Genomic DNA, 26,574 nt, shown 5'->3' with positions numbered 1-26,574 from the left:
GAACTCCAGCCCCCAGAGAGAGCTGGGAGAGGTACGGTGCAGCTCTACATGCCCCCGGCGCCCCTGCTCCCTATAGAGAGCCATGGCATGGCGCTGCAGCCCCTCTACTCGCTACTGCCCTGCCCACGTGCAGGTTTGCAGGGCTGCAGCCAGGGAAGTCACATCCCAGCACTTCCTTCCCTGGCTGTTGCCTCACAAACTGCTGGATAATAGCAACTTTTTGCTGGCAGATGAGGGGTTGCTAATAAGTGGAATCTACTGTGTTATTTATTTGTATTACAGTAATGGATAGAGACACCAACTGACATCAGTGCCCCATTGTGCATGCTACATAAACACACAACAAGAGATGATTCCCATGGCAGAGACCTTACAATCAAAACACCAAAGGGTGGAACAGGAGGGCAGAGACAGTGAGGTGAAATTATCTGCCCAAGGTCACGCAGCAAAGCTGGGGCTAAAACCCATATCTTCTGAGTGCCAGTCCAGTGCCCCATCTACCAAACCACAAGCTTCTGGAACAGCTACTTGGTGCTTTCATTTCTCATTCTTCCACTGTGACTCAGCAGGTGTGAAGGGTCACAATGTGACTTTGTATTTTCCTCTCACATGCTCTGAATTGGGTAAGACATTGAGTTACACAAATCATGCTGAGTGTGTGATTAAATAAACCAGGGAGAAAGAGAATAGAGTGATCACTGCTGACAATGTAAAATATCCCAGCCTGCTGAACACGGAAGTGTTCAGTTACCTCTGAACATACCAGCTATATTTTCCTAGCTGTCCAGAAAGTACAATGTGTCTATGACAGAATCTGACCCACAGAAAATAGCTAGGATTTGAGACATTTTTCCTTATAAAGATATATCTCTGATAAGAAAAGAGGAAAAATATTACAAAAATTAAGAAAAAAGAACTAAAGCCCAACCTGCAGTGCAGGCTTTGCTCCAGTAAGGCTTCCAGGATTGGGCCCTCAGTGACTAGTCTTCACATTGTAGTTAATAGCCTTCCCAGTGTAATTATTTGGGTTTTAATCAGTCATTCATCATCTTAGAGTTTCAAGGTTAATTAAAAAAAATCAAGGGCCTTTTCTTCTAGTTAATAGAAATATTATTCTAGTTATTAAATCTTCAGTGACGTTAGGCTACAAATCTGGATATGTTTAAAGACATGTAGGGCCAAATTCAGCCCTGGCGTAAGTGGACGCAACTCTTCTTGAAGTCAGTTGAGCCCACAAATGCCAGGACTAAAACTGATCCCAAGTGCCAGATTTTTTAGTGATCTGCACTCACAATTGGGGCCAGATTTTCTGAAGAATTCAAGGCCTGGTCTACACTACGACTTTAATTCGGATTTAGCAGCGTTATTCCGAATTAACCCTTCACCCGTCCACACTACAGAGCCAGTTAATTCGAATTAAAGGGCACTTAAAATCGATTTCTGTACTCCACCTCGACGAACGGAGTAGCGTCAAAATCGATTTTGTTAATTCGAATTAGGGTTAGTGTGGCCACAAATCGATGGTATTGGCCTCCGGGAGCTATCCCACAGTGCACCACTGACCGCTCTGGACAGCAATCTGACCTCGGATGCACTGCCCAGGTAGACAGGAAAAGACCCAGGAAAATTTGAATTTCATTTCCTGTTTGCTCAGCGTGGAGAGCACAGGTGACCACAGATACCACAGATACCTCAGCTCATCAGCACAGGTAACCATGCAGGCTGATAATCGAAAAAGAGCACCAGCATGGACCACACGGGAGGTACTGGATCTGATCGCTGTATGGGGTGAGGATTCAGTGCTAGCAGAACTTCGTTCAAAGAGACGAAATGCCAAAACTTTTGAAAAAATCTCCAAGGGCATGATGGAGAGAGGCCACAATAGGGACTCAGATCAGTGCCGCGTGAAAGTGAAGGAGCTCAGACAAGCCTATCAAAAAACAAAGGAGGCAAACGGTCGCTCCGGGTCAGAGCCGCGGACATGCCGCTTATACGCAGAGCTGAATGCAATTCTAGGGGGGGCCGCCACCACTACCCCACCTGTGATCGTGCAAACCGGGTCTGGGATAGTCTCTACACCTGAGGATTCTGAGGATGGGGAAGAGGAGGAGGAGGAGGAGGAGGATCTTGCAGAGAGCACCCAGCACTCCGTTCTCCCCAACAGCCAGGAGCTTTTTCTCAGCCTGACTGAAGTACCCTCCCAAGCCTCCCAAGCCAGTAGCCAAGACCATGACCCCATGGAAGGGACCTCAGGTGAGTTTACCTTTTAAAATATAAAACATGGTTTAAAAGCAAGGTTTTTTAATGATTATTTTGCCCTGAGGACTTGGGATGCATTCGCAGCCAGTACAGCTACTGGAAAAGTCTGTTAATGTGTCTGGGGATGGAGCGGAAATCCTCCAGGGACATCTCCATGAAGCTCTCCTGGAGGTACTCCAAAAGCCTTGCCACAAGGTTTCTGGGCAGTGCCGCTTTATTCCGTCCTCCATGGTAGGACACTTGTCCACTCCATGCTTGCAGCAAGTAATCTGGTATCATTGCCTGACAAAGCCTGGCAGCGTATGGTCCCGGTGTTTGCTGGCATTCAAGCAACATCCGTTCTTTATCTCGCTGTGTAATCCTCAGGAGAGTGATATCGCTCATGGTAACCTGCTTGAAATACGGGAACTTAATTAAGGGGACAGAGGTGGCCGTTCCTACTGGGCTGTTTGCCTGTGGCTGATAAGAAATCCTTCCCTGCAGTTAGCCAAGCGCAGGGGCGGGGGGGGGGAAATTGGCCCAGAGCTTTTCGCGTTTGGCTAGCAGGGATCTTCCCTGATACCAGCTGTGGGGGGAAGGGTAAAGCGATCATTCCAGGGAATTCATGGCGGGAGGGGGGGGCGGGGGGGTTAGTTTGGTTTCTGCAGGGATTTTCCCTGTTACCAGCCACGCGGTCGGGGGAGGGGTACATTGATCATTCCAGGGAATTCATGGCGGGAGGGGGGGGCGGGGTGGTTAGTTTGGTTTCTGCAGGGATTTTCCCTGTTACCAGCCACGCGGTCGGGGAGGGGTACATTGATCATTCCAGGGAATTCATGGCGGGAGCGGGGGGGCGGGGGGGTTAGTTTGTTTTCTGCTGCTGAAGGTTAACAGGAAAACCTCAGCAGTCAACAGGCTTTGATTGGTATGTTGGAAAGGAGGGCGCAGAAGCCGAAAGACAATGGCTTACCATGGCTGCCTGCAAGCTGAATTCTGTTGCCCGGACCTGCGTCTGTGATCTTTAACACCAAAGCCACAGGCACTCAATATTAAGATGGAAAATGCGACCTTGTACTGAAATCACATGTGCTATGTAATGTGAATAGTGTTCACCATGAAAGAGTACAAGCATTGTTCTGTAAAATGTATCATTTTAAAAACTTCTCTACTTTTTTTCAACCCTCCCTCTAGCAGCTGCAAATGTTTCAAGCCTCCCTCCTGCGTCCAGAAGGCTATCTCAGATAAGGCGTCGTAGAAAGATGACGCGAGATGACATGTTCAAAGAAATAATGAAATCCACCCACAATGAAAGAGCTCATTTGAATGAGTGGAAGGACACTGTATCTAAATTTAGGAAAGATGCCAGTGAACGTGAGGTCTTGAGGGATGCTCGAGATGAGAGGTGGCAGGCTGCAACGCTGGGGCTGCTGCGTGAGCAAACGGACATGCTCCGGCGTCTGGTGGAGCTTCAGGAACGGCAGCAGGATGACAGACTGCTGCTGCAGCCGCTGTATAACCTACCTCCCCCCTCACCATGTTCCATATCCTCCTCACCCAGACGTGTAAGAACTCGCGGGGGGAGGCTCCGTGCACCCTCTCACTCCACCCCAGGGGACAGCCCAACCAAAAGGCTGTCATTATATTGAATTTGATCAGTGGCCTTAGACTTCCCTCTTATCCTCCTCCCAAACCTCACCCAGATTACCTTCTTGGTTCTCTCCCTATGTTTATAATCACTTAATAAAGAATACATGATTTTTAAACGATAGTGACTTTATTACCTTTGAAAGAAAGCTGGGGGGAGGGTGGGTTGCTTACAGAGAATGAATGAGAATGAAGGGGGCTGGTTTTCATGAAGGGAGAAACAAACAGAAATTTCACACTGTAGCCTGGTCAGTTTTCAGAGCTTCTCTGATGCACAGCGCTTCCTGGTGTGTTCTTCTAATCGCCCTGGTGTCTGGCTGCGCGTAATCAGCAGCCAGGCGATTTGCCTCAACCTCCCACCCTGCCATAAAGGTCTCCCCCTTACTTTCACAGAGATTGTGGAGCACACAGCAAGCAGAAATAACAATGGGGAGATTTCTTTGGCTGAGGTCAGAGCGAGTTAGTAGCGATCTCCAGCGCGCTTTTAAACGGCCAAATGCACATTCTACCACCATTCTGCACTTGCTCAGCCTGTAGTTAAACAGCTCCTGACTCCTGTCCAGGCTGCCTGTGTATGGCTTCATGAGCCATGGCATTAAGGGGTAGGCTGGGTCCCCAAGGATAACTATAGGCATTTCAACATCCCCAACGGTTATTTTCTGGTCCGGGAAGTAAGTCCCTTGCTGCAGCCGTTTAAACAGATTAGTGTTCCTGAAGACGCGTGCATCATGAACCCTTCCCGGCCACCCCACGTTGATGTCGGTGAAACGTCCCTTGTGATCCACCAGTGCTTGCAGCACCATTGAAAAGTACCCCTTGCGGTTTACGTACTGGGTACCCTGGTGCTCCGGTGCCAAGATAGGGATGTGGGTTCCATCTATCGCCCCACCACAGTTAGGGAATCCCATTGCAGCAAAGCCATCCACTATGACCTGCACATCCCCCAGAGTCACTAGCTTGTGTAGCAGCACCTCAGTGATTGCTTTGGCTACTTGTATCACAGCAGCCCCCACAGTAGATTTGCCCACTCCAAATTGATTCCCCACTGACCGGTAGCTGTCTGGCGTTGCAAGCTTCCACAGGGCTATTGCCACTCGCTTCTCAACTGTGAGGGCTGCTCTCATCCTGGTATTCTGGCGCTTCAGGGCAGGGGAAAGCAAGTCACAAAGTTCCATGAAAGTGCCCTTACTCATGCGAAAGTTCCGCAGCCACTGGGAATCGTCCCACACCTGCAACACTATGCGGTCCCACCAGTCTGTGCTTGTTTCCAGAGCCCAGAATCGGCGTTCCATGCCTATAACCTGCCCCATTAACAGCATGATCTCCAAAGCACCGGGTCCCGCGGTTCGATAGAATTCCATGTCCATATCCTCATCACTCTCGTCGCCGCGCTGCTGTAGCCTGCTCCTCTCCGCCTGGTTTTCCCGGTTCTTGTTCAGCATAAACTGCACGATAAGGCGCGAGGTATTTACAATGTTCATGACTGCTGTCTTGAGCTGAGCGGGCTCCATGCTTGCCGTGGTATGGAGTCTGCTGCGTTCAGCCAGGAAAAAAGGCGCGAAATGGTTGTCTGCCGTGCGTTGCTTTCATGCAGGGAGGGGGGAAGGGAGGGAGGGGTGAGGCTGTACCCAGAACCACCTACGACAATGTTTTGGTCCCATCAGGCACTGGGATCTCAACCCAGAATTCCAATGGGCAGGGGAGACTGCGGGAACTATGGGATAGCTATGGGATAGCTACCCACAGTGCAACGCTCCAGAAATCGACGCTAGCCCCGGTACATGGACGCACACCACCGAATTAATGTGTTTAGTGTGGCCGCATACAATCGAATTTATACAACCTGTTTCCCACATTTGAATTATCTAAATTCGGATTAATCGCGTAGTGTAGACATACCCCAACTCTCATTGCAACACTTATGGGAGTGTGAAGGGGAACCTCACCAGCAGTGCTGCCTAATGGTCAGACCAGGGTGCAGCAGGTTGTCTTCTTCTGACTCACTATAGATCTGCCATGTCTGTCCTTTTAGCAACTCAGCTCTCTGAGGGTTCACCTCTTTCAGGGTACACATAAAGAGTCCAAGGATGTGGAAATCTTCAGAAGTCAGTAAGGGTTTAAAGGCTCCCCCCTTGGCTCAGGGCCTAAGGGTCTAGACCCTTGCACTTTTAGGATCTTCCCCAACTAGGACCCCCTCCAAGGGATAGATTTCTGTTATTGTCCCCTCTTTAGGGGGTTTGGTAGGGGGTGGGCCCAATAGTAGGTAGGTAAGATCTGCACACCTTGGGGTGCTATGCACTTGCCTCCCTTGATCACTTCCTACCAGGGTCCCCTCTTCCTGCAGGGTAAAATAAAGAACTAAACACAAAAATAAAGTTTCTGACCTTCAAAAGTCACTCATCCCTCCTTTGCAGGCTTGGTCAGGTCAGTATCTCCGAGCCTCAGGCAGCAAGAGCTCCTAGGGTCCTCTTTCTTCTCAAGAGCTCAGAGCACTCGTCTGCTCCCTTCCACGGGCTGCATCCCTCTGGGCTGCTCTGCTTCCCCTTTTAAGTTCCATCTTCAGCTTGTGCAGGTTTTGCAGGTGTAGCGGGGTAGGGCCATCTGGCCTCAGAGCTGCTCCTTAACCCCTTATTCTCCAGTGTGAGGTTTGTATGCATTAAAGTAAAACAACATTGTGTTTTGGAGCATCATTTGGCTCCAAGTTGATTAGTTAATTACAAAAAGATGAGGAGTACTTGTGGTTGAATGATCTTTACCATTGATGAAACCCCTCTAAAAAGTCAAAACGTGAGACACAAGGCCAGCTTCAGAGCTCCCTCTGTTCCATATTAAAACAGCAGCCCAGTGTGCCCAGCCCTAAATAAAGAAAAGGTGTCAAATGCTGTAATAATAGGTGATCATGAAAATATATAACATACTTTTATTTTAAAAACAATTGGACCTTATTTTCTCTGCTGTTTCTGTTTTTTTCTGATGTAGACTATTTATATGAAACAGGATATGCAAGATTCTGGGAGTAACAGAATGATCTGATTTATCCTGGATTTAAAAATGGGCAGAATACTGTAGTTACGGCTGAAAGTAATGAGAGCTCTAAAAGAAATTTTTTTAAATGAATCCTCGTCCAAACGCACATAAAACTTATTGATAGAGAGGTAATGTTGATGCATCATACACAAACAGCCTTAAAAGCTTCTTTACTGCTTTAACGTTAGGATCTATTGCTCCAAATTTGTGCCTGCAAGATCTAAGATGCCAAAACACCACACCTGCTGACAGTGCTTTAGACCTTCTCTTTGAGCATTAAAATAGGTTTAAAGAAAACGGGGCCAAAATTAGTTCTGCCAATGATAATAAATAAGGCTGGTTGTTCATCATGCTGACATGGATGGTCTTAGGATCCATGATTTCTGCTTATCATAAAATTTACTATCACAGGAGGTTTTAGTGTTTAATAGAGTAAATGGAGTTTTTAAGTGACTGGATAATGTTATATGCAGGGTTGTTGTAGCTGTTTTGGTCCCAGGATATTAGAGAGAAAACATGGGTGAAGTAATATCTTTTATTGGACCAACTCCTGTTGAAAAAAGAGACATGCTTTCGAGCTTACACAGAGATCTTCTTCAGGCCTGGGAAACTTGCTTAGGCTTTGTCTATACTAGCACTTTTGTCGGTAAAACTTTTGTCTGTCAGAGATGTGAAGAAACACACCCCTGACCGACATAAGTTAAGCTGTCAAAAGTGCTGACGTGGACAGCACTATGTTGGCAGGAGAGGTTCTCCTGCCATCATAGCTAACGCCACTCGTTGCCGGTAGTTTAATTATGCCGCCAGGAAAGCTATCCTCTGCCGGCAAAGAGCGGCTATATGGGAGATTTTACAGCGGCACAGCTATAGTGGTACAACCGTGCCGCTGTAAGTGTAGATACAGCCTTAGAGTGTCACAGCTACATACAAGGTTAACGCATATCTCAAGCGACCTTTCAAGGTGAAGTGGCCTGTTAACACCCGTCCAGTCACAGTGGGGAAATGAAGGGAGGAAAGGCAGCTAACAACCTCCCTCAGAACATCCTTGCCACCATGGACTTGACCTCCATATACACCAACATCCCTCACAATGACGGCATTGCTGCCTGCCTCAAATATTTACAAGACAATGGACAGCCCTCAGATATCTACTCCAAACACATTGCCAGACTCACCCGTTTCATCCTCATCCATAACAATTTTGCATTCAACAACCACTTTGACCAAAATATGGGAACACCCATGAGCACTAAGATGACTCCCCAGTTTGCCAACCTCTTCATGGTCCACCTTGAGGAAGAATTTCTGGACAAATACACCACAAAACCAATGATATACCTAGATAGACAAGCTAAACTCCCTCATAGGTTTCCACCACTACTGTAACCTCCACCCATCCATTAAAATCTATCTAGAACTCTCCCACACTGCATCAACTTCCTGGATACCATGATCAGCTTCAACAATGGAATCTTACAGACAACTATATACAAGAAACCCACAGATCAAAACACCTACCTTCATAGATCCAGTAACTACCCCAAACATACCAAGAAATCTGTTATCTATAGCCAGGCACTCAGATACCTCAGAATATGCTCCAAGGAAACAGTCCAGGATTTACACCTTAACATACTTAAAACCATTTTCACCAAACAAGAACACTCCACCAGAGAAGTAGATTGCATCATGGAATAGGCCACCAAATATCCTGGGAGAACCTGCTTCAATATGGAAATTAAACTCCCTCCAACCTCTATTTGTCGCCTATCACCCCACACTGGAACCCATACAAGGTATCATTAAACAATTACAACCCATATTCGATGGGGACCACATCCTGAAAGAAATCTTTCCTGAACCCCCTCTTCTGGCCTGCAAACAACCTCTAGCCTCTCCAAGCTGATCATCAGAAGCAAACTCCCCACAGACCAGGACACCAACTCAGTACCAACTCAAAGCGGTACTAGAACCTGTCAGAACAACAGATGCAAAACCTTCAGACATATCTCCACTGCTACAATGATCAACAGCCCACACAACACACCTTTCAAGATACATAGGCCCTACACATACCTATCACAACATATGATGTACCTCATGCAGTGCACTAAATCCCCGATAACAACTACATGTGTGAAACCAGACAATCTCTACACTCTCTAATAAACTCACACAGGAAATGATAAAAGACAAAAACACCACATCACCTGTGGGTGAACACTTTTCACAAAGGGATCACTCTATCTGACTTGCTAGACATGGACTGAAGAGAGACACTGGATTTGTGGCTTATCACAGTAATCTGCAATCCACTCACAACCCCTGCCTCCACAACCTCCCTTTTTTTTTTAACTCTCCTTTCCCCGCTATGACCGGAGGGAGTGTCAATGGGACACTTCACCTTGAATGGTCCCTTGAAATATATGTTAACTGCTTATGCTAAACAATCTGTTCCACCTTGTATTTAGTTTTGACACTCTGAATACATATCCCAGACCTGAAGAAGAGCTCTGTGTAACCTCGAAAGCTTGTCTCTCTCACCAACTGAAGTTGGTCCAATAAAAGATATTACCTCACCCACCTTGTCTCTCTGGATAATGTTATGACCAATCATCATAACAGATCTAGTTCAGCATAATAAGATAGGGATAATTAAACCTTTAGGTTGTAAATTGATCTTCCAAGGCATCAGAATAGTCTCTCTCTCCCCCTTCCTCCTCCCTGATGTACATTATTTTGCTACTAGAAACATAAATTATGGATATGGGAGGAATTTTGTTTTCCCCTAAAGAACCAGGTTTGGGCTTGTGCTGGAAACAGGATACTAGTCATGAGGGACCAGATATCTGATCTTGTATGGAAAATCCTACATATGCAGCTGTAAGTTATTCAATGAGCACATTTAATTATATTACAGTGCCAGCCAGAGAGGACCATGGTTATACTGTAAAATGTGTTGTCACTTAAAATACAGAAATAATAATGTATTTGCTTTGAAATTACAAGGAACTTATGTAAATATACATCTTGCTTCAGTGAGGGCTTACTATAGAAAGGAATGGTTCATGTCTCCACATGATAACTAAATGCATTGCTAGCTACTAGTACCTCTGCCTTGTGAAGTGAAGTTCCATTATTATTGCTACTATTATTTCAGATCTATATAGCGATTTTTATTTTCAAAACACTGCATAAACTTTTATTGGATAATATTCAAAGATTTGTTTCCTACAAGTGCATTGATCCTGCTCTTCTTTTTCAGGTAAATCTTCCCATTAACTTCAATTAATTTTGTCAGCGTAGGGTATGCAGGATTAGGCTCAAATGTCAGAGCCTTAATGCCCTTATTGGCCCATTTCTCACTTCAACTTCTGTAAGTGCAGGGTGCTCAGATCAGACAAAACTCATGTGAGGTGCATGAGATGGGTGAGGGCAGGGTTCAAAGCATAGCCCTTTCCTTGTCCTGGTTCTATGGAATCTTTCCTAAGGGTGGAGTGCTGGAATCATACTCTGCATACCAGGCTAGCATGGGTTGTGACCCTGCAATGTCATACCTCCATCTACCTTCCCATAGTACTGAAGGAATAGGACATAGAGCAGTATAGAGTCTCTGCTACAAGGACATCGCCTGGTTTGTTGGACCCAACCCTCTTCCCATTCCTCTGGGGCAGGGGTAAAACCCCGCCCCCAGAAAGGAACCAGAGTCAAAACCAATAGGCTCAAATTAATGTCTGGTGTCATTCTGCTAAGGTCAATGGTGTTACACAAGGGATGACATTGGCTTTCACACCAAAGTAGGACTGTACTTAGCCTTGGAAGATGGCAGACACAACTTATGTCTAAAAAAGACTGAAGAAGGTTGATCATTGCTGCAATAAAATTATTAAAAACATACAATATTTTAGGTTACAATTCCTACCTCAATACATCTGAGTATTAAACACAACAGTAGTTAGTCATTATTGTAATACAGTAGCTCAAACTATGTTTGTAATTTGTAATGTGGAAGACAGCAAATGTAATCAGAAGATTATCCTTTGCTAATGTTCAGTAGTAAGTTCTGATCTTTTCTTTACAATTTATTACATTTAATTAAACAGAAGCTCACTATTATGTAACTCTTGGATTCCCTCTTGGTTTTTGCAGAAATTTAGGTTTAGTTTGTAGATGACATTTCAGCTTATGTATATCAATCACATATCGCTGCCTTTCACCTTAAATTCTTTTAACATAAAATGTTTGCACATTAAAGCTACTGGCAGTTTCGCGAGGGAAGATACTGAAGCTGAATATTTGGCAAGGACATTTATACACACATAAGAGCCAGCCAATCAAAACTTTGGGAGGAGGGGTCTTTTTTTTAATTTGTATTCAAAAACTTTAAATCAAGCAAATGATACATAGTTTACAGTAAATTGGAAAAACAAACAGGTACCAATAAAGGGTTCAGGATTTATATTACACCTCTACCCCGATATAACGCGACCCGATATAACACGAATTCTGATATAATGCGGTAAAGCAGCTCTCCGGGGAGGGGGAGGGGGGCTGCGCATTCCGGCGGATCAAAGCAAGTTCACTATAACACGGTTTCACCTATAACACGGTAAGATTTTTTGGCTCCCGAGGACAGCGTTATATCGAGGTAGAGGTGTATTTAGAAATTCAACTTCCAAAAATCTAAGGAAAAAAGGAAGATACTCATTTGCAGGATAGTTTTATCATTGCATCTTGTGTCCAAATCAAAATTAAATTTCACTGTTCCATCTAGGGTCAAAACATTATTTTTAATTTTAACTAAGATTTTATTTCATAACAACATGGAAACTTTCAAATTTCACTTCACTCCCAAGTAAAGATGGAACTTCCAACTGAAATACATCCTTTCCTTATGTGATGGTACTATTGGCAAAGTTCTATCTTTGGCAACAAAACATAAGTTGAAATCCTCATCCCACTGAAATCAGCAGGAATTTTGCTATTAACTCAGTGGAGCCAGGTTTCCACCCAGAGAGCTGTTCTCATTGAAGTCAATGGCAAATCTCTTATTGACTTCAGTGGGAACAAGATTGGGCCCTTCTTTAAGATGCAAGCTCCTAATTCTGCTTTGATGGGTCTAATTCGGACATCAGATGCATTCATATTACTCAATGGGAGACACACATACATATCCAAGTGCAGAATTGGTCACTGTGTAGTCAAGATCTTGAGATACAGTGACACCAGCTCTGAAGCTGCTCTAAGTTATGCAGGGGAATAACCAGGCTCCTTCAACTAATCAGTGAATATGAGGAAGAACACTTTATTCGAAGTTCTGCACACAGAATAATTGCTGAGTCAAGGCGTGTCATTTTAGAGACATTGGGCCTGATTCTTAGGCCTGGTCTACACCTAAAACTTGGGTCAACCTAGCTACGTCGCTCAGGGGGTTGAAAACTTCTCTCCTCAGGCTAACAAAAGTATGTTTCCTCAAGCTGGGAATCACACCCCCAGATCCAAGTGTAAAGTGAGAACACAAGGTGCACAGTCACCGTGAATCAGGGCCTGATGGGTTTGCACCATGTAAAAGTTACTTTAGTCAAGTAAAATTCCCCAGACATCAGTAGGTTTGCCTGGCCCTGCAACTTTCCTGCATGTTGAAACCCTAATCAGTCAGATCACTGTTTTGGTTCTGTGTTAAATAATTAAGGTGTTAAAATGACTGTTCATTGGCATGTACTCTGTGCTTTTTAAATAATTGTACGTGTGATGTTAACGGGGATCGTCGTACACTTTATTTTAGTCAATAGCACTTGCAGGTAAATGAGTGAAAAATTATTAAATAGCAAAGATACAATCATAAATATGTGAACAGGGGCTGGATTTCCTGCACCAACTCTCTAAACACATTCTAATTTTAGCACAAGTGATGTAGTGTAGTGTTTCCACTATGGTGAATGTGATGAAATGGGCAAAATCTACCTAGTACATTGCTCAAGTTGTGTTTCTAATCTTTAACTGCATTACATCATGACTCATTCAAAGGAAAGGGTAGAGTTTCCTGCCCAATTCATTATAGAAAGAAAAGTAACATTTAGAAGGTAAAATACAAGAAATGGGAATTGTACCTGTCAGGTAGGGTTATTTTCCCATGAGAATTTTTTTCATTAAATTAAAAAAAGTATGTGTAACTGTCTGTAAGTTATCCAGCTTGTTCTTAAAAATTACAGGACTCTAAATGCAAAAATTACTGAAAATACAAAGGGCCAGATCTTCAAATAGTGTAAATTAGTGTAGCTCTGTTTACACCAGCTGGAAATTTGGACCAAATGTTGTGGAAATAATTTAATGTAATACACAGTTAATTTTGTTTACAGTATATTACCTGGCTTCCTTAAATGCTACAAAATAGAAAACTTTATAAACAGAATGAAAAATACAGTGTAAGTGATAACAATAAAATATTAAATAATTTTGGTCCAAAAAGAAAGTTTGGCCTAACAAGAGGCCATATGATATGAAATGTGTCCAGTTTTAGCTGATTTTAGACAGTTTTTGAAAGAGATTGGTAGAAATACATACTTATTCAAAATAGATATAAAAGCCCATGCTTCACATAAGCATACTACGTGTCTTCTCTGCCAAGACTTTCATTGAATATTACTCAGACCAAGCTTGTCCGCATAAAAATAAGACAGGAAATAAACCAAAACAAAAAACCACCAAACTCATCACAGAGGCTGAAGAAAAGGAAAAGGGAGAAATGTGGTCTTCACTGTTCATTCTGTCATCTCTTTAAATGTTAAATAGCTAAACCCTCTGGGAAACTGTTTGAAACTTTTCCCCATAGAGGAAAAAGTTGCCAGTTGTGCAGCCCTTCCTATCAAACATGTCTTTATTTCTAGAGACTGGACATAGCTTGGGAAAGAACTATATTTTCATACATGTTTTCCTGATTCAGTAAAATATCCCTAAATCAGGATAGCCTTTAAAAAAAGGCATGCTTAAATGCCATCCTGAAAAAGGAAGGACTTAAGCATGTGTTCACATGCTTTCCTGAATTAGGAGCTTGATGGGTTTGGATTTGATTCACTAAGAGGCAAATCCAAACTCATCCCCTATAACTGCAAAGCGTCCTCTGGCAGGGACCGGTGTGGTTCCACGGCTCCAGGTGAGGACTGGCTGTGACATGGAAGTGCATACTGTAACTTCCTGTGTAACCTGGAGCCTGGCTCTATGGGGGCATGTGAGTCAGCACGCAGGGGTTGGTGAGACAAAGCATGGACAGTGTAAGGCAGCAGCAAAGCCAGAGAATCCACTGCCATGCAAGTACCTCAAAACTTGCTCCACAGTGCGGGAGGGGAAGGGGGCATTACAAATATTCAGGACACTTCAAAGTTGGGCTAAAGTAGCCCCGTGCTGTAGGCTTAGACCTCAGGAGGATGCCTTCAGCTGACTCCTGTGCATTTGCCAGTATCTGGCCTATATACATGCACTGACCACTATACCGTGGATTTGGGTCTGAGAGATCAAATACCAGATGTCTTTGGGATCAGTTTTACAGTTGCAGTATTAGCATTAGCTTCTCCAGAGACCATCTACAGGATTGAGAAATAGCTCTAAGCTATTGTTGCTATCAGAGATTTAGGATTAAAGCATCTGACATCTCAAGTTAATAGGTATCAATAATGTAGTATAGGATTTGGACCTCTACTATAGGAGTATAGGAGTGACTGGAAGATTTGGCTTAGGTTTCTTTTAAAATGTACATCAATGTAACAATTATCTCCTTTAACAGGCTCTGTACTACATCAGTTTACCTATTTCTTTGACTATCAAGAATAGCAGCCATCTACTCTTACATCTCAGTTCAGTGCTCCCTTATCCCAGATTCTCCATCTGTTTTTGCTACACTACAGTAAGTGGGCTGTTGGGCCACTTATTTAAATATTGCCTAAGCTGCCTCAGGAATAGTATCAGCTTCATCGATTTGTAAATACTGTAACTATGAGAATTATTTCACTGGACACTGCTAATGCTAAGATGTTGTAAGGGGCGGTATAAGAAATAACCTGAGTGTTGCTGCTTGAAGTATCATTTCTAAGGTATATATTTCTGACTAGAATTTCAGGCAACTTGACCATGCTAGATGTTTCTAACAGGTGGCAGTGTTTGCCTGACAAACTCTACCCTGTTAGTAGGTATTGATCCTGCTGAGAAAGGGCGAAGTAGATTCTGCTCACTTACTGAGGTTGTTGGTTTGTTACCCCCACTGGACATAAGGAAAGTGGGAGTGGCTTTAGAGAGGATCTAGGGTAAGGTCTGAGCAGTCCTCAGGTAGGAATCCTGGGACAGCATAGTCTGCAGAGAAGTTTTGAGTTGAACCGTTGATTATTGTTATTTTCTTTAGATAAAACTAAACCCAAGAAAAAGGGGTGATTTTTTGACTCCACATGGTTTTAGTAGAGCCATTCTGATTTACACTAGCTGAGGATCTGGCCCTAAAATTGTATGTGTACATGGCACATGTCTTCCTCTACCTAAGAGTTAGATTGGCACTTCTATTTTACAACCATAGCATGAGACCAGTCAAATGTAAAGCTGACTGCAGAATAAAGAAGACCATAACTTTTCCAATTGAAATAATTTTCATAGTTTCAGTATCTACACATGAGGAAGATAACGGTTTTCCTTTATCACCTTAGCCAATTTATATATTTGTGATCAACAGATGATGCAGAAGAGCAAACCATTTACTGTAGCTGAACTAAAATAAACAGGAGTATTTGTGGCACCTTAGAGACTAACAAATTTATTTGAGCATAAGCTTTCTTGGGCTAAAACCCATTTCATCGGATGCATGCAGTGGAAAATACAGTAAGAAGAGATATATATATATACACACACAGAGAACATGAAACAATGGGTGTTACCATACACACTATAGTGAGAGTAACACCCATTGTTTCATGTTCTCTGTGTGTGTGTGTATATCTATCTATCTATCTATCTATCTATCTTCCTACTGTATTTTCCACTGCATGCATCCGATGAAGTGGGTTCTAGCCCACGAAAGCTTATGCTCAAATAAATTTGTTAGTCTCTAAGGTGCCACAAGTACTCCTGTTCTTTTTGCGGATACAGACTAACACGGCTGCTACTCCAAAACCTGAACTAAAATAGGCACTCAACTACCACTATGACAAACATGTTATAGAATACTAAAATTGATATAGCCAAGATTATGAACTTTCCACTACACCTGTCCTGGCAGACACCTTATCATCAGCCTAACTATACTTACTCGTGCATCCGGAAGACTAAGGTCAACATTCTTTCTGCTGGATGTAGCAGTTGGGCTTTGTTGGTTTTTTAATTATAAACAATTCTTGTAAAGATAAACCCCAGTGTCGTAGCTAATCCTAAAGATTATATTTTAAAAAATGAGGCCAACATAAATGTGCACTGTAATCATGACAAGAAGAGAAACTGGATAAATACACTATGAAAAATTAATAAAGAAGAAAATGAGACTCATATCATTTGAAAACTAATTTGAACTCCTTTATTTTCCCTATTTCCCCTCTAGTCCAAATATAAAAACATTAAGGACTGGTTTGTACAATGTTAGCAAGCACTTACTCACATGAGTAGCCCAACTGAAGTTAATGTCCATTATGCAACCTTAAATATGCAAGAGAATAGCTCACTCTGGAAACATTTACATTTTTTTTCTTATAGGGATTCCTCTGAGACTTTTGAAAGAAAAGAATAAGCGGAACTCTCTATACGAAAATCCACACACCCCCAAAACAGTTGTGTAAAATGAGTCATTGTTCAAAGAAAAAGGTACTAACTGTAACATTGGCTGTAAAAAGAGAAAAAGAAATATATATTGCATGTTTGCTTTGAAGAGACTGTCCTCTGGTGGGGTAAATCGGTAAATTTTTTCTCCTCTCTAAATAATCCAGATAAGAATTTATAAAACCAAGATACAAGAAAGACTATTTCTGCTAAACACATAATTCTTTAGGATTAAGGTCAGCAGAGCTGCTTGTTGACTGAAGGAAAGTACTTAGGCATGTGCAGTTTGCAGAAAGTTAAGTGGGCTAGGGCTTCAGTAATGCTGCTTTTTACTTTATATATTATTCCTCCGTTTTTATTGAGTCTCCTTAAACTCCTGCTGTTCCAAACCTGTGTCATGGTTAAAGTAAGACACATTGCTTACATAGGCCCCCCAATTTGGCAAGGTACTTAAGCACATACTTACCTATAAGCACGTGTTTAAGTGCTCTCTACTGAATCATGGCCCTTGAAAGAAGCATATTTGTGCTGAGTTCTTACAAACACACAACTGTGTCTTAACTGTTATCCATATATGGGTATAAATGGGATTAGGGGAGGTGTCTGATTTGTTTGAACAACGTCCAGAGAAAAAAGCGAAACACTATGAACGCTATCAGATTGTAATTCTGATTTCCTGCAACTAATCATGAAAGGAACTGGCTTAAGTAAATCATCTTCCTACTGGAAATGACAATTCTTCCTGGGAGGGGGCAAAAACCCAGAGAGGAACACTTTAACTATACAATAGATCTGGGGCAGGAGGAAGGAAACACAGCTCAGGTTTTGTATGCCAGGGATTAATGCTTCCTCTCAATTCCCTCCCCCCCTCTTTTTAAAGGTAATTAATACCTTTGTCTGAAAGGCAGATTTTAGATGGTATTTTGAAAACATAAACTGCAGAACTGCAGCTACCTTGTGTAGATTTATATATACTCTAAAAACACAGGGGAATAGATCAACTTTTTAAACATTTTTATTTTCCAAAAAATAAAGTGTTTAAAAGTATTACTATCAATATAAAGGAGAAGGGGGGGAAAGAGAGAAATCCAACAGAATAAGATAACAGATATATTTTTTAAAGTCTTAAAAATCAGAGCGTCTCAAAGATTTCCCTGGATTATATACATGTTAATCTCTTAATCACCTAACAAATGGGCTAGTCACAGATCAACATAAGAAATCCTTACTGAATTACCATAAACCCTGTGAAATGTGAAATCTTGATATGCAACCAGATGATAATAAAATGATTGCTACAGAATCCAGTGTGTGTATGTCTTGTATAGGGCATTAAATAGGAGAAATGGCCCATTAAATTGAAATGACTCGGTTTAAGTTAGTGTAAGTGTCCTTCTCTAGCCTTGTATCTCTACCAAAATCTGAATGAGCACTGAGAAGTTACAACCACACAAATACATGCTTGGTTTGCCAGCAGGAAGCACTTTTATTGTAATGGCATTCACATTCCCATCAGTGAAATTGTAGAACTGTGTAATCTGCTCTCTCCCTAGTTATTTTTTATTATTATTATTTTGGAAAGGATTCAAGAGGAAAGTAGGTCAAAACATTTGAAGAGTGATTGGGCAACATTTTGTACATTTAGCAAATTCGGTTGCCTAAAATCACTGTCAGCAAAATGTTCTGGATGCACGGTCATCTTCTCAAGGCTGCTGCTACTAAATTCTAATACTAATACATTAGAATGCTGCTCTTTTATAATATGAAATAACAAATTTAAAGTTGTTTTTATACAGGGTAATGTTAATCAATCATTTCCTTAAAACATCATCATAATGTAAAGGAAAGAATACAGTCCAAAAAGAAAGTGTATGAACTGTAGTAATCCCAGGTATTGTTAGCATTATCAATCTAAGTGCTGACTTTACCATATAGTAGAAAATCTTCCTTCTCTTTTTGTTTCAATCATTCTGCAAGTTATTGTCAAAATCTTCCATAGTTAAATCACATGAAAGGGCAACATAACAATCCTGGAATGCTTGGGAAACAGCAGATGATAACCTGAAGCTTTAGTTCATGCCCATTAATGCAAGATGGCTACCATGACCCGCGACAGTCCCTTACTGTCACTCAGATGGACAGCACCTGAACAGTACTCGGGGCAGACTTATATAATCTGGCCCGGGAAACCCGGTAGAAGGAGCCGAAAACCCCTTCTGGGAAACCCCGTGGAAAAGGCGGTAAAAAACAGTTCCATCCAGAAGTTGTTTACCACTTCTGAGAAGAAATAAAAGGCGGAAAAATTGTAATCAGCTGGGTCACATGGGCACAAACTCCATTTTGGGAACCAATATGGGTTCCTGAAATTATACAAAACATACAAAATGGACATAACCCAACAAAAGGAGGCAAAAGGTGTAAGGTGATCATGTGCCCATGGAAATAGATAGATAATATATGATTGGATATGACTAGAGGAATAAAGCTGTCCTGCCTTTGGAACAGAGACCTGAGCAATGGACTAAAACTAATCATGGGAACCCTATGCCATGACTGTGTAAGAGACCAAGAGATTTTCCTATTCCTACACCTTAGCATTGTCAAAGTTGAGATCAGCAGCATTGTCCTGAATGGCACGTAGGCTGACTAACCCGACTGCCTCTGTCAGGTTACAGAGCTGAATGTCTCACTACAAGGAGTTTGCATTCTACTTCAGATTAGAACACACTGTCCCCAGTTGTAAACTAGATGAAATTCAGATCCGCAGTTCTGAATGTCATGGAAATGTTCAACATGGCCACCTGCAGTATGGACCCAGGTCCCATATGAATGGAGAAAACCAATGAAGAATGTCTGAGTCCTTAACAAATAAGGATTATTAATTTCATGAACATGAACATTTGACCTTTGACTATAACCAGGAGGTGATCACTTAGGTGACCACTGATACCATTGTTACTTTGCCACATCCATGTTTGAAACCAGCCAATCTGGGACACAAATTTGGAGAATATGATGTTGCTGGAATTTGTCTGTCACCACCTTCTTAAAAAGGAAGGTTAAAGACTGGCAGTAATTAGAGGGCTCATTAATGTCAAGCAATGCATTGAAAGCAAGAGTCAGTCAACAGCATACAAAAAGTTTACTAGTAGCTTCAGGAAGGTATTGTGTGTAACAGCAACCTTCAGTACCTTTGATCACAAAGCACTGCTGACTTGATTACAGGACCTGGCAAGTGTGGATGAAGGTGCATTAAGGTAGCTTTGCCTATTCCTATTGGAGCGAGCCAAAGGACTGAGTTTGACAACTGGTCTCGCATCTTGAGAGCTCTAACCCTGAGCCCAACTCTGAGTACCACAGAATTCAGTCTTTTCATCCCTCGTGTTAAAAATATGGGAGTGGTTGAGGTACTATGGGCTATCATGTCACCAAGGCACTTGACACTTAGTTCTATGTCTCCATTTCAGTAACCCCAGAGAATAGTGATTCCCCGTTCTCCATGTGTCATGCATAGATAATAAGAAGATGGAAACCACATGTCTTTCGCTTAATTTGGAAAAGATGGGTGCAATTTTCTGGTCGAGGTCTGTGACTGCACTATCAACCGAGACGTCAAATGCTATTTCAGAATTGTAAACTAACTGGGGGGCAGCACACCTTGTTTCACAGATCTTTGTACAACTAGAAATGTAGAAGAGTGCAAAATTTAAAAAATCTCAGTACACCTGAAATAACTAACACCCACTTAACAGCACTGAAGATAAAGTTGGGAGAAAATATTAAAATCACATGCTTCAAACGTTTAGCAGCAGACCCAACCAACACCTTTTACACGGGGTACTGCTACATTGCAGCTGGAAGCATGCTTCCCAGAGCTTCTCTGCTCAAGCTAGCTCATTAAAATAGCCCTGTAGCAGCAACTCAGGGTAGTTGTTTGAATACAGATCCACCCACACTCCTTTATAAGGTACTCAGGCAACTAGCCCAAGCTGCCACCCATGGCATCTTCAGCTACACTGCTATTTTCAGTGCACTGGCTCGAGCAAAGCTAACACACATCTGTCTTCTCATGCTGGGAAGCACGCTCCGAGCTCCAGTGTAGATGTATCTATAGACACCTTCTTCATCCACACTGAACTCTCTCTGGCAGAAAATACTGTTAAGGACTTGCTGAAAGGGAATATCAAAGCTGACCATGTGACTTCATAATGTGTGAATGTCCAAGGGTTTGGAAATTAAGTAAAGACAAGAATCTGAAAATGCGGGTATCAAATTTATTCCTGGTGTTACTCCACTGATTTCATCCAAGTTACAGCAGGGATGGATTTGGCCCTAGGAGCTTGGCCAAGCATACTGAGCACAACATTTTTGGTTGCAAAATCTTGTAACTTTTGGTTCTTTCATGAGACTTCCAGTGTTCTTCAGTGTAACCCACACCAGAAAAGCCACAAGAAAGGCAGTCCTCTGCAGCAGAATTTCAGCAGCCCACTCCTGACTCCTGCCCAAAGAAAGGTCAGAGACATGTAAACAGTTTCAAATGAACTTTTTATACCTCAGAAAAATGGGTACTACTTAATTTTAGGCAAAGGTTGTAGTTGCTCTTTATTTTATCCAAATTATTTTTCCCATCCCTTTTTAAACCTGTCTGCTTTCTCTGGAAAAAAATTAAAAGCACATCTGTTCAAGTAGTCTATCTAGAGGGGCATGAGTATGTTACCGAACTCTATAAAATAAAGTTGCAGTAACTTCAATGGAACTATGCAGATTTACACCAACTAAGAATCTGGCCCACAGTTTTTAAGGCCAGAGGGGACTTCATGATTATCTTCTGTGACCTCCTGCATAACACAGGCCACAGAATTTCACCCAGTAATTTGTGCAGTGAAAGAAATTATTCTTCCCTACTACTTAAGATAACTATCAATCCCAATAACTTCTGCTCTAGTACAACCACACCTATTAGAAAGACATTCCGATCACAATTTAAAGGCCAAATGGAGAACAGAATTATAGGGGAGCTTATTTCCTTTTAGATGGCTATGCACATAAAGATCATATTTGCATTCAAAATGCCAGTAGTTGACTGGAAAGATGCCTGATGGGAAGGATGAAATTGGAAATACCATGCTTTTTCCAGATCTGAAGAGGACTGCTTTCTAAGAAAGAAAGAAATGGACTGGATAGTTTACAACACAAATAGTATTCAAGAGCATTTCTCAAACAGTACTATTTGGTACCCATGTTGAAAAAGAAGGGGGGAAAAGAATTAATGGGCATAGAGTCTGACTTCTCCCCATTACTCATGGTTTCTCCAGAGCAAAGTGTGACAGATATTATAGCCTCATGCAGTATCTTTGGGGACCATTGTATTACATTTATGAACAGTTGATGTATGATTGTGTTCTACTCCAGGGGAGATGATTACCACAGCTCCTCCAGAAACTAAAAACAGTGCTGGGGAGGGGGGAGAGAATAATTACCCCTGGAATTGTCAACAGCTTCAGAGAAGCCCCACTCCCTATGGTATTTGCATATACTGGTTGAGGCTGGGTGTTCCAGAGGGAAAGAAACAAAGGAAGTGCATGTGGTATAAAAGGATGAGCTTGAACTGACTTGTAGCCTTCATTTTGATTCAGCAAATGAACAGGACTTTTGTTCCTGTGCGGGGATGGGGGGTCCCCAACCCTTGCTGAAGGGTTGGGAAGGCTTTGACCTACTAGGGCCCCGTAAGACTGATGGGTGATTCCTGGTATGTTTAGTAAGTGTGTAGGAACTTTTATTGTTTTCTCTTGTTTGCTCTATGAATAAATGTACTCTGCTGAGAAAACCAGTAACTTGTAACTGCTGGCATACACTGGTCACAGCCCTTGGAGAGAAAGCACAGTGCAAGTGCTGGCCTTTAGGCGGACTGGCTTGCTAAGGGTATCACAGGGGGATGTGCAGCCTTAAAACCCCGTCAGAAGGAAGTGGGGCCATAGGTGCTGGAACTAGGGGTTCTGGGGGTGGTGCCACAGCCCTGGCTTGAAGTGGTTTCCATTATGTACAGGGTTTACAGTTTGGTTCAATGGCTCTCAGCACCCCCACTACACAAATTGTTCCAGCACCACTGAGTGGAGCGCACACCCCTGCCCAGAGACAGGTGAAAGCTGGAGGCCTGAAATCTGACTGGATATTCCTGGAATGGACCGCAGAGAGGAGATCTAGGTGCAGTTACCCTGAAACTGTGAAACAAGGTTCTGGCACATTGGCAGGACAATGTGAGGAAGTTTGGATTGCCATTAGTCAAGAACAGTACAACACGGGCAATAAATCCAATTAAAATTAGAAAAATAGAGAAGAATCAGCTATCTTAAAATTAAGTCTTTCCCCACCGGAAAGAGGCAATGAAATTCCTCCTGGACCCTTGCAGCTGTTCACTCCCCTTATTGCAGCTGGGCCACAGTCTTTCCACCTCCAAGGGGAAAAAACTTAGTACAAGTTAGTGCTGGTTGGAGCAAGAAATCTGGAAATCTACCAACTTTGGAGGGCAGCATGCTACACAGAGCAGCTATTCCTCTTCCAGGCCCAAAACACCCTCCCACCAAACCAGTGGATTCCAGCCATTCAGAGGGGATTCTGAATGCAAAGCAGGAAAGGGGAGAAAGAATGATGCAGGTTCACTATTTCCCGTTTCTACTAGCTTAGAAGTCTTTCCTTCTCCTTTTCCCCTTCTCTTCTCTCATCCACACCATATAGCAGAGGAACACGCCACCTGGTCCACAGCATGTCTATGTAAAATTATCCCCATGAAGCTTGAAAACAGATTTGATTCTGCACTTTCTCATGTCTTGTGAACTCAAGCTATACTGTATACATTTCTCTGAGTTGATCCTTTAATATCTCAAAATCCACATTAACAGCACACAATCTTTTAACAGACATTTGTAACAACTTTCAAGCATTTCATGTCAGACTTCATCTCAATGATTTCATTTGGCTACACATGGAACACATCTGTATAGTTATAGAAGATGGAAATAGCTCACCCAAAATGGGCATTGGAGGATGTGGGATGGATTTGGAGCAGATTGCCTTATAAGAAATCTTGTCCAAACCTTGAATGATGTCTATTAAAGCTTGCTATAAAGTATAGCTTTTTGTAAATGTTGATGTCATGACTGCCACATTTCAAGCTAGACCAAACAATATTAAACTGCAGAAAGAAAAACAAATTATCACTAGGTCCAAACGTATGTGAAAGTCTACAAACAAACAGTGCATGCATTCAGTTTTCATGTCACTTTGGTAGTATGGCTGCCTGATGACAGCTTGTTTCATTAACTGCTGATATTTTTTTTAAAATGGCTACAGAAAATGACAGCATAACCTGTGTTTAAACACGCTGTTTGTCAAAACAAGATCTAAAGCAATTATGTGTACTAGCTACAGACTGGCTGATATTGAACTGAAATACCGCAAGGATAATTGGGTAATTTGACCTGCCTGGTAGTCTAAGAAAGGGTGCCTTGGTTGGTTGCCTCTGGCCTGGGGCAGGAGCAAACATTGTCAGCAGTATCCAGCCTGGAGGGAAAACAGGAAAATGAGAAGATGAGACCGCAGGAAATCAGTGTCATGAAAAAACATGTTGTACTTGAGGCAGGAGGAAGGAAGAGGATGACATGGCCTGGCCTACAAGTTCTTTGTTCTACGTGAGACCCGGTTCCCAGTGATCTGCACCTGCATGCAGTGGAACTGGAAGTATAGTGTCACCACTACTATAATTTTCAGCATCCCAATTTTCATTTAAGGAGTCATTTGACAGCAAGTTTAAGCAGTGTGCAGAGCACAGTGTACATACCAAGCCAATGGTGCCATTCTTTACTGGTCATAATGATGACTAGGAGGGCTAGAGAGTGCAAAGTGTGCTACTAACAGAAGGCATACCAAGATCTACATGCATGAAAACGTTCAATGGAAACCATACTTGTTACTGAACGCTTTACTTGATCAACACAAAAAAGTTATGATCAAGAATTTTCCAATACAATTCACAGCCTTTAAAAACTAACGTTTTAAAATAACATCTTAAGTGCTACTTTTGAAAATTCCCCATCCTATTTATAGGGAAAAATCATAAATAGCAGGAAAAGCAGTAAGTGGCACATATAAGGACTCCCAGTGTATATTTTGTTTCTAAATTTCTTCAGAAACAGGGCACATATAAAAAGAATGTTTTTGTATTTTATAATAGAGTAATTATATCTGTATAACAACCCAAAGAATAGTTTCCATGCTCATTATGATGCCTAATCCTGCAGTTCATAGTTATTTACTACCAGGATAATATCTTGGCTCTCTTATTGGGCTTGTTCTTGTGTAGACTTGGCTTCAAGTCACTACCAGGTCTGTTCACTTAAAATGGATTTATAAAGGCTCCTTATTGGCCATGTTTCCCATTTCCTACGGCATAATAGACTCTTCTTGTTTATCCATATCCACTTGTATAAAATCTGACCACTGAACAACTATAAAATACTTCTGAAAATTATAAAGCAAACATACCACACCCAGTGCAGAGGAGCAATTGCCATAACTGAACATTATGGAAAGGTCATTATCTAGCCATCTGACGTGTTCAGTTCTTTCACAGAAAAGTGCTAGGTTAATTAACCTTGTAACCTTTCATCCAGCTTTTTCTCTGAATCAAACTTTGTTCTTTTGAAGTAACCCTGTGGTACTATTGTCTATTGTTTTTCAGTCTTCAGTAGTCCCCACTGCTATGAGGTCATGGTTTTATTAATGTGTTTATCACAAACAGCTACACAAAAAGAGGTTATTTACAGAAAGAACCATGAGACAATATGAATTCCTTATTCTAGTTCATATTTTTCTTCACTGCCATGCTTAAATTACACATATAAGTGGCAATTTCCTCCTCCATCATGCAAATGGGGTCTTAGCTACCATTTTCTTTTTCCTATATATTTGTTCATGATTGGCACCATAAATTATGGAAAGGGTTATGTACTCGTGACAGTTGCTGGCTATAGGCTCCTGCTGTTACGTGGAGGAATATCACTCTATTCATTCTACCACAAAATACTTCTCTTTACCATGTTAATAATGTCTAATGGGTTAGCTGCTGTTGTCAAAATGGAGATCTGACCAACATACATATGACTATTGATGTCACATTATCACGCTTATCACATTCATGTTTATAATAAACCTGTTTTTGTCAGCCCTACTCTTTGCTCAGCAGTGATATATGGCCTTTCTGCAGCCTCTTATTGTAATGTGAAATCCATTTTATGAACCAAAGAATAATAATGTTAGGGTGATCCAATCCTCAGAGTGACCACCCACTCATCTGCTATATAGGCCTCAGGCACTAGTACTGAGCATTGTCAGCTCACTACAGATAACAGGTCAGTTGTTATCAGCCCCTTGTTGCAGCCTTCTTCTATTTACACTAAACATGTGGAGGCACAGCTGTACTGCTGTCAGTGTGCCAGTTTCATGTGTTCTCCTGGACATGTTAACCAAATATATCTGCACGTTTACCCAGCCCAGTTATCCTGCTAGTGCACTTCATGCAACAGTATTGTGACAGTGAGTCTGATGAAGAAGGCTACCCCTAAGCAGGATGTGTGACTGTGTGGAGTTTGCATTTGGGGAAGCACAGAACTAGTGTAAGCTGCTATTTCTCAGACCACATCCGATTTGCAGAGTCACTAAGTAGGTTTGTGTCACCTTGTGTTCTCTGTAACCTCACTTTGCACTGCCCTAAGCACCACTTTTATATGATCAGCACAGACTTTGACCCTGAGCTTTCAGTTCCAAAATCTTCTTAGTTGCTGCTTAGGGTTACCATATCTATTAAATAAAAAAAGAGGACCC

At 42.1% G+C, this 26,574-nt stretch overlaps 1 long non-coding RNA gene across 1 annotated transcript in view; it reads right to left on the bottom strand.

The window, feature by feature from the left end:
* Nucleotides 1–23,513: 23,513 nt before the first annotated feature.
* Nucleotides 23,514–26,574, bottom strand: part of LOC112105898 — a 123,744-nt gene continuing 120,683 nt past the window's right edge. Inside the window, exon 4 of the long non-coding RNA XR_003369814.1 lies at nt 23,514–24,255. This is a non-coding gene — a long non-coding RNA (uncharacterized LOC112105898). The remainder of the gene's footprint in view (nt 24,256–26,574) is intronic.

This window comes from Terrapene carolina, unplaced genomic scaffold (assembly GCF_002925995.2).
Source record: "Terrapene carolina triunguis isolate 2854851 unplaced genomic scaffold, T_m_triunguis-2.0 Scaffold32, whole genome shotgun sequence".
Taxonomy (NCBI): domain Eukaryota; kingdom Metazoa; phylum Chordata; order Testudines; family Emydidae; genus Terrapene; species Terrapene triunguis.
This window is presented reverse-complemented; position numbering and strand designations above follow the sequence as displayed.